Below are 12,160 nucleotides of genomic sequence, written 5' to 3'. Positions count from 1 at the left end.
ACGGGAACTTTTGTGATTTTCACTGTTGATTTCTACTTTTTTCTTCTACAGCACATTTGTAACTTTTTAAATTTCTTTTCATTGTGTTCAACTTGTTTACAAATAGCCTTTGATTGACAGGTTACCGGAAGTTAAACTCGGGGGCTTGATATGGATTTCGAGGGCTGATATCGATATCGGCCCTGAGGGCTGATAACCAACCTTGACTTCCGGCTATTATTGGCCATGCAAAAACGTACATATCAGTACAAAATGTGTGATAAAAAGGATTATATCCGTAATAAGAAATACTGATTTGTCAAAGACCGAATTATTTTAATATTTCATTTACTGTTATCTGTTTTTGTCCATTTTAATTCCTTGTTATCTGTTATGAGCCAAATCAATTTGCTGTTTTGCTGTTATTGGGACCCCCCTTGTCCCCCCTCTAATACGGTAGTTTGGGGTCAATAAAATCCATATGAGGTGAGAGCGATGCTCGAATCCCCATATGAAATTTACTGACCCCATATCCTATAAAATATACTGTATTCAGTCATTCCCAAAAAATGGGTACAATTACAAAATTTCAGTGTCGCCGGCAAATAACCACAAAATGCAAGCTTAACATATGTCACAGATAATCTTTTTCGTGTTCTAAGTGATTAATATGTATACTAAAATAAAATTATATTCTTTTGTGATGTATATCGTAAATATATTTGTGTGATTTTCTATTCAATATACGGAAATGACACGAATTCCGAATGTCGCCAAGAAAAACTCCAAATATCGGTGTGAATTAAAATACTTTATTTCATCTAAACCATGATTATATTTGCTTTTTTATTTGACACTATATATTGATTTTTATCCACAAAAATATTTTAGAATCAAAAGTTATAATATACACTTTGATTTACCCATTAAACCAATGTCGCCGATAAACGTATAACCTACCGTAACGTATCTTTAGGTACAGTCAAAACATATTTATATGATTGGAAATCATGCCCAAAGTGACTTTAAGCAAAGTTGATACATCAAATTTTAAAATTCTGCCTTTAACTTTTATTGCAATGAAACGAAAAATAAAAAAAATCTTCTCTTTCTCTTTTTTTCAATTGTCGCATATAAGAATCCAACCTACGTAACGCGTATTTTGGAACGCACTAACCAAGAACAAATCAAAATGATGATTATTTCATTGAAAGCACCCATAAAGCTTCTCAATAATCAGTTTTGAGAAAGCAACTCAACAATATTGTTACATATTTCCATGTATAATGTAAATAAAACTAACCTCCGTTTAAATAACCTCCGTGACGCAGTTATTTACAGTTAAGTTGTGAGACTTTTTTATCAGTATTAGCGGCTGCCGACACTGCCGAAAGTCATTTTTGTAGCAGACATCGTTTATTATAAAGGAAACAGACAAACAAAATACAGATTTTAAGAAAAAAAATGTTGTTTTGAGAAAGGTATGTTAACTTGTTTTTTCCCTATTATGTGAGCAACATTATAACTTTTAATAAACGATATATCAGCCATTTTCTTAGATTTGAAATAGTCTACAACACAACTTGTGTAATTGCGACGACAATCATAACTTTAACAGCGGTTTATGGCAAACATTTTCAAGATTATTTAGGACTCATCAATGTAACGGAGGTTATGCAAATAACAAAAATCTAAAGATGCATGAAAACACGATCATACCAATTGAAATTCTTGTACATTGTTATAGATACCAAATCAGTTCATCCATTATCACTAATAAAAATCAAAAGGTGATGTCAATCATAGACGACATCATTGATTTACGTTACGGAGGATAGAAATTTAAGGAAAAAAAGGTTTTTTTTCTCTAACAGGACTTTACTCTTTTTAGATAACGATTTACTAAGAAAAATGTTTAATTCTGTTGTCTTGTTTGTCATTTAATTCCAATATTTACATTCATTTATATGTTTGCTGTTGGTAAGAACTGGAATTGTCCGTTATGGAGGTTTTAAATGTCGTTACGGAGGATAGAAATTTTCGAAAAGAATCTATTTTGACTCCAAAACTTCATAGTTGAGTATAATACATACATTATTGTGTGAAGGAAGATGACATTATCTGTATAGAGCTAATAAAATTAAGTTGAACAGTATTCGGTTTAGGTAAAACATATTTTTGAGTGAAAGTTCATGAATCGTTACGGAGATTTTGACAAGAACAAGTCCATTTCACTAAAAGAAACATATAACTTGATAGAAAACAGTTTTTTAGTTTGTAATGTCAATAAATTGTTTAGAAAAGCTAGGATTAAAGAGTTAAGTGTTACTATGTATCAGCATTCAGATACTGGTTGGATATCATCCTCCGTAACAAAGATGGGGGTGTGGACTAATACAAGCATAAAAAATACATACAAGTGATTCAAAACATAAATAATAGGGTTTTTCCGGGAAAGCTGTATTATGAAACTAAAATATTATACAGCATAACATTTCATTAGTTTAAATTTATTACTAAATAAGTTGTGAAAACTACTTATTTGAATTATTTTTTAAACACTATATTAATTCAGACCTTAAAATTGGCATTTGCTTTCAATATATACAGAATAATACGTATAAATCAGTTTGCTATGGTGGTAAATGTAATCCATTTCACATGAGCCTGGATTTAAATCTTGTGTTTTTCTCTAATGCAATTTTTACGATGACTTTATACAACACTAACCTCCAATACGTTCATACTTACCTTGTCTTACAAAAAAATGCTAAAACTAGAAAACAACTAAAATGGTGTAAGTAAAAATTAAAAAAATGACAGACTAGATATAGACACAGAAGAAAACAACACTCTCTCTCTGCTCAGTTGAAATTTATTTTTTAACAGTGTCTTCATTCGAATTGTACCCATTTTTTGGGAATGACTGCTTTACGTCACTAGCCCACTATGTAACGAATTTATCTTACCGACTATCTTAACGTGTGAAATTTAGACTAGTGACCTATCAAAATGATGCAAGTCTTCAATACCGTAAGCATTAAGAAACAACTTCCCTTACGATCCCGCAAAAAGATATGCCAACAATAACAACTTGTTTGGTTAAAATGTGTTTTATGTATTTATTTCAATCTTCATCATCAATTTCTTGGTCTGTTGAAACCTTGAAGAAGAAAAAAATCTCAGTTATGTTTTGTTTTTATAAAGGGACGTAACATCACTACTAACCGTGTATGAAATAAACCCCGCCTCCCTACTACCCTGATATGGAATATACACGGTTTCCACGCGGACGCTTTTAACCAATCTTATTCCCAGAAATGTATAGGTTGTAAGATAAAATATGGTATCGTCTACAAATAGTATTAAGTATACCAAAACTTCATTAATTTTAAATATGTCAGCTGAAGGACTTTTATTCATGTTTTCAATCAAGTCATTTATAGAAAATAAAACAAAGTAGAGGTGATAAGGGTTCCCCTTGTTTTACTCCTAGAAATTTTTCGAACGAGTCGGACAGTTAATCGGCAGCTTTGACACGCATTTTTACAGATGAAAATACTGATCTTACCATATTTACCAACTTTGTGCTAACACCACTCCGTAATACACGGCCGACACTCGGCTAACCGAGAGATTGGTCGGTTAATCTATATTGAGTATGCGGCTATATCGGCAGTTGGTCTGTTATTCGGGTTGGCTAAAGTCTGTTAATCAGGTGTTATCGAGAAAATCTAACAAAAAAATTCAATGTACTGAATTCAGTGGTGTCATTATTATTTTTCTAGCTTCGATGTACGATCTATAAAATGAAAAGGCGGGTCACTCATCAATAAATTTATACACATTTTACACACATAAAATATACACAAAATGACACATTGGTTAAATGTACTTGCATTCAATATTTTGAACATCGAAAAAAAGAAAGGCATTATGTTTGTTAACCATATTGATATCATTGTGTGAAAAATCTACACGAAAACTGTATTTTGGTAACATAAATCAATCTTTATTTAAAACCTGGTCTGTTAATGGGTCGGATGTATAAAACCCGGTCTGTTAATTGGTCTGTTAAGAGTTATGAATGGCATATTAAAAGTTAATGAAAGTATAATTTTATTGCTATATGGGGTGTTATCGGATCAAATGGGTAGGCTCAAGACAAGCGGCTAAAATATACGAAAACAACACATGAGCAACGAAACATAACATATACGGAAACAACACATAAAATTGAAAATTGATAAAAATGGTTTCAAAAAGTTTAATATTAAAGTACTATTAATTTCATCCAAGAATGATCGCATATATCATGTTGATTCTGTTTAATTGTCATGAATGACACAAATTTGTAACCTACATTGGTAACCAGTATATAAATCAGAGATAAACGTCGTAATGTAATTAAACATAAGTAAGTAAAATATATTGGGATGACAAAATATGTAAAATAAAGAAAGAATAATGAGTAAGATAAATAACATGTAGAAAAACATGACATAACAATTTAATGAATACAGAAATAAACAATACCCCCAATCCGGACCCTCTTGGTATACACGAGAATCTGGATGGAAACGCAGAATATAGAATAATAGATAAGGACAGTAGAGAGTGATACATTGCTAAAAACCAGAGAAAAATGATACTTGTTTAAGAATACACACATTAAACACCGATGGCTGTTGATACAGTAACGGATTGCGATGTACTTATATTAGTGACAAATTCTAGAAGTTTACATGCGGACAACTATGGTGGCAGGTTAATGCCATTTTGCGTTTTCGCCTTTCATATTCTATATGGCGAAATTGCGAAGTCGAAAACACGAAACTGATTTCGCCTTTTTGCGATTTCGCATTTTCGCGTTTTCGCCTTTTCCACTTCGCGATGTCGTGTTTTTGTGTTTTCGCCCTATAGAATATGAAAAGTGAAAACGCGAAAACGCGAAAACGCGAATGGAATTCACCGGCCACCATAGACAACTGTAGTTCTCCTCTGCACTTATGAAAAAAGGAACTAAACGTAATAAAATGAATTGAATCTTAAAATAATCAAATGTAGCTGCATTCGCTCCTTTCCGACTTCTTTAGAATGATTTGTAAACAACATATGATTAAGTAATAGAAGAAAAGAACCAATTGGATGATACTGGCGTATTAGGGTTTAACGTCCAGTGACAAATATTATGTTCATATGAGAACGAGAACACGTTATATGTACCCTGTGTTGTATTAGAAAGACACTTTCAGTCGGAATTGAGAACGTGCTATTTCGAACAGACACAAAAATTAAGGCTGATTGAAAACGTCAATAAAAAATTCATGCAAATTCCAGAGGCCAATCCATATCACGCTGTATTGAAGTGACACACCCTTCAATAGAATGCAAAGAAAGTCAAAATAAAAATGCTCTTTCTAGGATACTGTGGCACCGTATTAATTGTCATTTTTGTTTACTCAGGAACATCTCATTCTTAAATTTTTCAAGGGGAAAATATAAAGGTAGCAAAATTATTGTCGTGGCTAAATAACTCTTAACTGACACAATTTCAATTGTCCAACCCATTAACATAGTTTATTCCCATAATTTTCACTAAAACGTGGTATTATTCACGTTATTTTACAATTATGAAATATTTACTAATGTCAATTTATTTTTTAGAACCACAGTACTATTTTTTGTCCTTTAAATGATATCTAAATTTGTTTGTTTCGCCTTTTATTAAAAAAAAATTGCTATGCGTATAAGCATAAATACTACATACTTGCGCGACGCCTTTTAGTTTTACTGAAAACTGCGCAGACTAAGAATGTTTTTACAAGTGCAAAATGTTCTTTGATAGATATCATTTTGTCAGACACTTTTCTTTTTTTGATTTGGTTCTTATAACATGCCAAAAATCTGTATATTTAATAGAGTTTAACATTAAATTAAGCGTTTTACTCTTAACAGACGTATAATCAACTCGATTAACAGACCAATCGCCCATATAGCCGTATACTCAATCTAGATTAACCGACCAATCCCTCGGTTAGCCGAGTGTCGGCCGTGTAAGTTATATTTATAGCATAGTATTCCAAGTTAGACAAATAAACTTTCGAACGCGTAGCGTGAGAAGTTTATTTGGCTAAAGAGGAAGGTGTTGCTATAAATGATTTGTGACATGAATGACACGCCCATGACAGTCCGTGCAGAAAAAAAAATCACGTTTGGCGCGAAAATTTAACAAACAGCATGATTCTGAAGGAAGCGATGATGGCAGACGCATTCTCTCTACCCTTAGAGTCTCTACCAGATTGGCTTGAAATTGAACATGAACATAGCGATGATTTGGTTCTCTCTCAGGTGTGTATTATTTTTTTTAAATTGAATAACAATACCTTTTCTACTATCTACACGATCCCCAATCGAAAATAGTTGTCTTTACCTTGGGCCCCAAAAAGGGGAGTCCATGTTCAAATTACATGTGCTTTTAATCGGGAGTCGGTAATTTTTTACTGTGATGTAATGTCATTTATATGCCCCATTAAATTGGACCTTTATTTTTGAAAATATAGTTATTTCTTTCTCTTAAAACGAGTTTTACTGTTTTGCAGGTTCATCAAGAAGTCGAGGAAGACATGTCGTTAGCCAACGCGTCGTCAAAAATAGAGGAGAATATAAGATTGTCGCAAATTCATCCAAATATGGAACCATTTTATAACATGAGTGTTTCTCAAGCTGTGGATCGTTACCACTTGGGAACATTTGACCTAGGAGATTTACTTACAGCTCTGCATTTGAACAAAACTTCATTTCAATATGTTATGTTCAATTTTGGGGATTTTATGTTTCAACAGTACATAGAAAATTTGTAATTTTTTTTCGGTTCTATCTTGAAATTAATTCGTAGACGTTACATTTTTTTTTTTGGTTGTCTGTCTGGCGGAGAAAACCTACACAGATTTAAAGATTTGTATTTTATTATAAGAATTCTAATAAAATTGACATTTGTGTATGTGCTTTTTTGTAGGCGTAATCGTTTCATAAGGAGGCGGAGCTTACTCGTGCAATATTGGTTAAAGTGTTGTTGGTTATTTCATGGCAGTTTTCCCATTGAGTTGTATAGGCCCATGTGACCTTTCATGCAATAATATTTTCAATTAAGAGCATACATTTTGGTACGTGCTTGTCGTCTCTCTGTTATTCCATAAAAAGATCAAAGGAAAAAAGAAGATTCAAGTTACAATAGTTTATAAATGAGAGCGCTTTACGAAAGTCCACAAACGAACAATACAGTTTTTGTTTATTTTAAAGTGTATGCGAAATTATTCCAAGTAAAATTAAAAATAGTGCCAACAGTTGACTTGTCAGGTCTAAATCCAATATCCCTTGCCAGTCTACATGTCTTTTAGCCATGATTGACTCAATGTCAATCTCATTACATGGATCATTGATCAAGGTTAAATTATGGAACGACGCCATGACTGCCTTGTGTTGATTATCAGCATTATATGCAGTGGTCACAACATTATATGCAGTTGTCACACCATTATATAGTGGTCCCAACATTATATGCAGTGGTCACAATATTATACGTTTTTTGTTGATGAAGGTGATGGTGATGATGATGATTGATGTATGTGATGGTGGTGGTTCAGATTCGGTAATTTTTTTATCGGAAATTACCGAATACAGTCATAATTGATACTGCTCCGCAAACAAATTGAAACAGTTGTTGAAGTCGTGTTATCAAGGCAATTCGATTGAAAACTTTATCAGAAAAGTCTACTTTTTTCTTCAAATTGGACAGACATAATTTTATTAATTTATAGGAAGTTTATTCTGAGATAATGATGAAACTAAGAGTTGAATGAATGAACTAGTTCTGTCCGTCGTATGAAATATGCATGGCATAATATAAGTTAAATAATAAAAATTTAAGTTAATAAAATATCGAAGGAAAGTTTGTATGATATATGCCTCGAGTTCATTTCCGACTAAAGAACTTTAGCAAGGTGCCACTTTATAGTCAGGACTCAGTTTAAAATCGCTTATATACATTTTATATAAGATAGTCATATTCTATAAGACCTAAGTCCCATATTATGCTGGCTTATATATGTTATGATAGAATCATTTATTTGGTATCGATTTTCAGAATTTGCATTTCTAAGTATCTAACAGATATGAAAAATGCAGTGTACATCAATTACTTCAATTTTTTTATAAGCTTTTTTGACACATCAAGCAGTTTGTCTTCTAAATATAATTAGCAACCCTATATAACAAAAATTTACCCTTGCTAGACCCAGTTTAACATTTTCATTTATACGTATCATGATTTCTTCGGAAAACTGAGTTTGTGAGACTTGATAAAATATGGCAAGCCGTTCTCGTCAAAACTATGTTTGAAACCTTTTTTGAAAAATTTACACACTGAGAATTACAACAAAGCACACTGAGATTTAAAAACTTCAAATCACACACTGAGAATTAAAAATTACACACTGAGAATTAAAAATTACACACTGAGAATTAAAAATTACACACTGAGATTTCATAAAGACGCACTGAGATTACAAAAATGAAAAACACGTGTGTACTGTCACTGAACATTATAAATTACACGTCTGAGAATTGAAAATTACACACTGAGATTTCAAAAAGACACTGAGAATAAATAAACTGAGGATTTGAAATTACACACTGAGAATTTAAAATTACACACTGAGATTTATGCGCACATATCTAATTAGCATACTTAATCTGAATCTATTACAAGCTTAAAACAACTAGGGGACAGAACTCGTTAGTCCTTCGATTTGGTTCCAAATTATTTATGAAAAAGACTTTAGAAATACAAGAACAAGAAAAATACCCACTTACTCTTATCACAAAATATAACCAAATGGTGAAAAACTATTATTGAAATTGTAAGAAAACATTGGAACAATCTGCAAAAATACAAAGAACGCAGTGAAATTTTTACTCAAGTGTCTATTATAGCATATAAAAGTCTTGAAATTTATTACGAATGTTGGTTGAAGGAATTGCATTTCATTATAATGACAAGAGTTCTTGAGGTCAAGATATAATTAATCTGTTGAATTATTCATCTCATGAATTTTCATTAGTAATTTGCATATTAATCTCAGTGTGTGTTTTTCAATTTATTTCATCTCAGTGTGTCTTTTTAAAATCTCAGTGTGTAATTTTGAATTCTCAGTGTGTGTTTTTTTAGTTTTTTAAATCTCAGCGTGTAATTTCGATTTCTCAGTGTGTTATTTTAGGTTTTTAAATCTCGGTGTGTATTTTTTTTCGAAAAAATGGGTTAAACATAGTTTTGACGAGAACGGCTTGCCATAATAAAACGTTTACTACGTTTGTTCGTCAGTCTGTCATGCATGGTTTATATATATTTATCATATGTTTAGTAGTAAATACAGTAGTTTTGCATATGTGATAAATAGCCTGCTGTTTAATCCATATCGCGCAACTTTGATGCGCACCCTTTTTATCGCATACCCTTTATCACACCCTTACCCTTTATCGCATACCCTTTATCACACCCCTACCCTTTATCACACCCCTACTTTTTTTTTTTTTTTTTTTTTTTTACAGTCAGTTTTGGTTTTTTTTTGGCTTAAGAAAAATTTTCCTCAAAATAGGTAAATTTTTTGAATGACGTCATTGTTTGGTTTGTGACGTCACGAACGTCGAGTTTTCATATTGTATGTGACGTCACGAACGTCAAGTTTTCATATTTTTTGGCACACTAAATGCAACTATGAAAAATACAAAACAAACAAATTAATACAATAATAAACAAAATATTTTTAAAACAACAGCACGCAAATTGTAAGGTAACCCAGGTGCTTCGGATAAGTAATTGATCAGTTCTTTTAAGGCCTTTGAAACAAGACAAAAGTAGAACTGAAGGTAACCCAGTGCTATGGATCAGAAAACAGTTCATATAATATAATACTCTTCTGTTGAAATATATGATAAAGTGTATAATACATGGCAAAATCCGTATCACATGTCGTATCACCCTCGACCAATATCATCCCTCGGGCCTAAAGGCCCTTGGGCTGATATTGATGTCTCGGGATGATACGACATATGATACGGATTTTGCCATGTATTATTCTCTATGTTCCGGACCATATGAGTATTTGGACCATACGCGTATGGTCATGACCATATGCGTATACTCATATCGGGTCCGACCATATGCGTATGGTCCGACCGTACGCGTATGGTCGGACCATATGAGTATAATACTCGTTTGGTTATTAACGGGCTGGACCATATGAGTATTTGGACCATATAGGTATGTTTTTTTTTTAAATTACATTATAAAAGTTTCAATAATACAAAAACTTAATCTAAAAAAACAATGATGGTTACATGACAATGTATTATTTTTGTAATTCAAATACTACGTAAAAATTAGATATTGAAGCCATAGTTAGTTTACATCGCTGTTTACATTCTTGCATGTAGACTTGGGGTGACATTTATTTCCAACCGGTATCATGACGGTTTTGCATTTGCAAGTCTTGGTTGTGCTCAATCCTTTTCATTTACACCTTTTGTTTGCGAGTGAAAAGCTAGCCTTTTTGTAGCTGCGTACAGTGATACCGAGGTCTTTGGCTAATCCGATATGTCGACGGTGGTTTTAAGAAGCTCTAGATCTCAAATATCGTAGCATGACTGCAATACACCATACTCACAAGATAACTTGAATAAACTATGTTACTTTCCAGTGACTTTTTGTGTAACAGTTCATTACGAAATTTTTGGAATTTATTTTTTTAAGTCGACATATTGCCATTCACTCGTAATAACAAATCGGTAATGACCATCGGTATAAAATGTGTTTATTATAGTTTTGACAAGTAAGTAAAATTAACTTTGTGAAACTTCTTTATTTTTATTTAGCTAATCGTTTAATTATTTTATATAATAATAAAATAACCTATATGATGGCGTCTTTTTAATGATTGGTCATACCATATGAAGAGTTTAGAAGTATTAAAAGTAAACTGTAACAGAGTGTTAATTACCCCGACCATACGCGTACGGTCGGACCATATGAGTATATACCCATATGGTCATGACCATACGCGTATGGTCCAAATACTCATATGGTCCGGAACATATATAAAGTGGTATGCTTGCCAATAAAACAGCTCTCCACAAGAGACCAAATGACACAGAAATTAATAACTATAGGTCACAGTATGGCCTTCAACAATGAGGAAATCCCAAAGCGCATAGTCAGCTATAGAAGGTCTCGAAATGACAAACGTTAAACATTTCAAACGAGAAAACTAACGGCCTAATTTATGTACAAACAAATGAACAAAAAAAAAAAACAACATGTAACACATCAACAAACGTCAACCACCGAAAAACAGGCTCCTGACAGGGTACAGACACAATCATACAGAATATGGTGGGCTAAACATGTTAGGGGGATCCCAACCGTAGATCTAAGTTCTAACCTGGGACAGTGGTGTAACAGAACAACATAAGAATAAACTATAAAAATCAGTTGAAAAAGGCTTAACTCATCAGATGGATACAAATATAAATATATCTAACAAAAAACAGAGTGGACGTGAAAATCCGGCTTTGAACTACTACAGAACTAGCTTTTAGTAGCTGAGAGTATTTGTTGTTCAATAATATGTGCCTTTATGTTATTATTTCATGTGCTAAATTGTTATGTTGTTATATTACTATACCAATAAAGGAGGAAAGGGGGAGGGGTTGGTTTGGTCAGTGGAGGTAGGGAGGAGTGTGTGGAGCGCAAACATACATGTTAATGAGTATGCGGTATAGACTTTGTCCATTAGTGAAGGCCGTGGGGCGCCTAAAATAGTTAATTTCTGTGTCATTTGGTCTTTTATTGAGAGTTGTATCATTGACAATCATACCATATTTTCTTTTTTATATGTTAAGGCCTGTCAAGAGTTTCCAAAAACAAGTGGTTGTCGATGGTTGCTTTCTGTCATATTTGTATTTTGTTTAAACTTGTAGTTCAAATCAAGCCGATGGTATTTATTTTTAATCCTGTACATTTTTATAGCTAGATACGTTATGGGTTTTGCTCGTTGTTGAAGTTCGTACTTTGAATTACAATTGTTCACATCTTGTTCCATAGAAGCTGGTTTTATATCAGCAA

At 32.6% G+C, this 12,160-nt stretch overlaps 1 long non-coding RNA gene across 1 annotated transcript; it reads left to right on the top strand.

Moving 5' to 3' along the window:
- Positions 1 to 6,131: 6,131 nt before the first annotated feature.
- Positions 6,132 to 6,978, top strand: LOC139514347 (uncharacterized). Its single transcript, XR_011662601.1, has 2 exons — positions 6,132 to 6,330; positions 6,582 to 6,978. It is a non-coding gene; the product is annotated as an uncharacterized lncRNA (long non-coding RNA).
- Positions 6,979 to 12,160: the final 5,182 nt, after the last annotated feature.

The sequence above is a fragment of the Mytilus edulis genome, chromosome 3 (assembly GCF_963676685.1).
Source record: "Mytilus edulis chromosome 3, xbMytEdul2.2, whole genome shotgun sequence".
NCBI classification, from domain to species: domain Eukaryota; kingdom Metazoa; phylum Mollusca; class Bivalvia; order Mytilida; family Mytilidae; genus Mytilus; species Mytilus edulis.
This window is presented reverse-complemented; position numbering and strand designations above follow the sequence as displayed.